This window comes from Priapulus caudatus, unplaced genomic scaffold, assembly GCF_000485595.1.
Source record: "Priapulus caudatus unplaced genomic scaffold, Priapulus_caudatus-5.0.1 Scaffold2314, whole genome shotgun sequence".
Classification (NCBI taxonomy): Eukaryota; Metazoa; Priapulida; class Priapulimorpha; order Priapulimorphida; family Priapulidae; genus Priapulus; species Priapulus caudatus.
This window is the reverse complement of record NW_014579375.1, coordinates 1-3,309: the sequence shown is the minus strand read 5'-3', so window position 1 is coordinate 3,309 and position 3,309 is coordinate 1.

Genomic DNA, 3,309 nt, shown 5'->3' with positions numbered 1-3,309 from the left:
ATATTCATCACAAAATATAACTCCCCTGGTGAGATATTGCGCATGCGCTAACACACTAACGTAGCCAGATTGTGTACTGGCTGGTCTGCGCAGCGGTTGCGGGTTGTACATAAATTTCCATTTTGTTGAACATAGATGGCAGCACGCACAAAAAATAATGGCAGCCTCCTTGATGGCAGCATCACTGATCTCTATAAATAACTGATTTTATTATAGAGATCAGTGGTTTGTATTTTGTTACAGTTCTCTTTTGTAATGTTTTCCAGAGCATGACGCCACTAATCATAAAATTGGTAAATCAGCGACGTTTACATTAACACACATACACGTGCGTGCCAATAAGGGGCGTTGTGTATGCGAAGTACAAGTTCTGTAGTACAGTCTGGTACACTTTGTGTTTACATATATGTACCTCGGCTACATATCTGTAGTACCTGATACGACAACGACCCCTTCAGCGGTACTCTGCTGGTACTGTAACTAGTAATCTAATATACCGGACCGTACCTCGCCTACTCCACTAACGAGTCTAGGGAGTCACCTACGCCTACTCCCTAACCCAAACCCTAACCCTAACCATCTCAGATAGTTACCAGGGCACGTTCCGGTATACCGGACCGTACCCAGGGTACGTTCCGGCAGTACCCTGGGGGACATAGACCCTATGAACCCTATTATTAGTCAATAAGTCTGGTCCCTTAGCTTCATGATCGTTACAGAGCTGACAAAAGCATCAAACTTGGCACAGTTGTAGCCTATGGCAGTACTATAAATATTAGAGGGGGTGCCCAATGTAGATATTCCTTAGAAGTGAATTACAGATGATTAAATGTTCGAACCGCGCCCGCCTGTACTGGCGCATTGTAAACGGCTATTAACCCCCCCCCCCCCCGCATACACTATTTGGCTATAGGCGGCATGGAAGTGTATTAACTCTCATATCTCGCAAACGAATTGCGCTACATTTCTAGAAATATAGATACATATCAGGCCCCTCTCTACGTTGCGCAAACCGGGCGCGCCCGCCCCGTTTGGGAACCCCCCCCCCATTTCAATCGTTGCGCCACGTTTAAATTACCTCCGCCCCGATTAAATTCCACCACAATAAAAGTTTGACAGCGCGGGAATTGATCGTTTGTTGATGCCACCATTTTGCGAGCAGTAACCAAAGCACACTTGTGTGCTTTGCTGTGATTGGCTGGTCACCCTCACTGCTAAGCCAATCAGCAGAGAGCTCTTTTGAACAGTTCACACATGCGCATAGTCAAAAACTACATGAGGAACAGGCTGAGTGAGTCGGCTTTGGAGGCGCTGCTGCTACTGGCAATTGAGGGGCTACCTCGGCAAGAATTCCCATTCGACCAGGCCCCCGGACCCCCCTAGTTTCCCCTCCCCCTCCCCCTCCCCCTGTTTCAATTTCATCCTGTGGAGAATGTCTTAGCTATAATCCCCATGAATTTTGAGTTTATTGAATCACGAATAGTTTAATTAATTGCCAAAAATATATGCACGGTATCGCTCATAGGCTAATATATACGCGCGGCTATGGCCCGTAGGATAGTGTACTAACTTTAATATCTCGTGAAGGATTTGAGTTACATTTCTAAAATCCTAGACGTTCGCGCCTTATAGTGAGTGAAACGATACTCGTCCGCGAAGCGGACTACTTACACCGAGACGGCGATCACTTCTCAATACGAATTCTCCTACTTATGCCGATCGCTCGAAAAGTGGTTAAGTTTGGTAATCGAACAGTTCGAAGCAAACTTTTGTGTTTATCCGATATGGTATGTACATAGAAGATCACAAGCTGTACTTCGTTAAATTTCGTGCACTTATTGTGAAAATGAAAATACAAATAGAACTATTTCATCTACATTGAGTGAGCGGAAGAATCCATGTCAAATGTGAAAATAGGCCTAGAATGTTTCCAAGCCCTTGTCACAAGCTCCATAGACATGCAGCGAACTGGCAGCGTACCAGTCTACCGTCTACCCCCTATACCGTCTAGAGTCTACCGTGCTACAGGTCGTGCTGCGCAATGCGTAGTGGGAAGACGATATGTCAGCCCACATGTCACCGAATTTACCGCTGTTCATTCGATATACATTTCAACACAGGTAGCCTTATTTACTCCGAAATACACATCGTTAACGAGTGCAAATGCTTAGTGGACTCTCATCCACTACTGCTAGTACTGTTCATCAAGGCGCAGCGGACTGGGAAATAAGGGACAGCTGCGTGAAATAGACTATATATACTGCGGCGGTTCGTACATGCCACCCTGAGGAGGAACACTTTCTGTCACCTAGTCTTTTCTTTGGATCTGTGCGCTGGCTTTCATTATGGCGCACGGATCCACCATGTTATCTTTTCTTTTCCCTCTGCCGCGCGCACTTCTCTTCTATGCGCGGCCAGTGCTCCATATTTGGCCATCTTCCGTATCATTTCAGTTACACTTGCATCACTTCCACTGGATACCTATAAACACATCTCATAGCTATGGTCTCTGTGAATTTTGAGTTTATTAACGCATGAATAGTTTAATTAATTACCAAAAATATACGCACGTTATCACTCATAAGCTAATATATATGCGCGGCTATGAGTTAGTACACTATCCTACGGGAGAATTTTAGAAATGTAACTCAAATCCTTCGCGAGATATTAGACTATTTCCTATAGACACATGTCTTAGCTATACTCTCTGTGAATATTGAGTTTATTGACGCACGATTAGTCAATATATTAGCAAATATATGCGCGCGGAAGTGAATTACAGATGATTAAATGTTCGAACCACCCGACATTGTATACAGGCGGGCGCAGTAGGGGGGTTTGTAGTCGGGTGGTTTGAACATTTAATCATCTGTAATTCACTTCCGCGCGCATATATTTGCTAATATATTGACTAATCGTGCGTCAATAAACTCAATATTCACAGAGAGTATAGCTAAGAAATGCGTCTATAGGTATCTAGAATTTTAGGATTGTAACTCAAATCCTTCGCGAGATATTAGAGTTAGTACACTATCCTACGGGTCATAGCCGCGCATATATATTAGCTTATGAGTGATAACGTGCGTATATTTTTGGTAATTAATTAAACTATTCATGCGTTAATAAACTCAAAATTCACAGAGACCATAGCTATGAGATGTGTTTATAGGTATCCAGTGGAAGTGATGCAAGTGTAACTCAAATGATATGGAAGATCGCCAAATATGGAGCACTGGCCACGCATAGAAGAGAAGTGCGCGCGGCAGAGGGAAAAGAAAAGATAACATGGTGGATCCGTGCGCCATAATG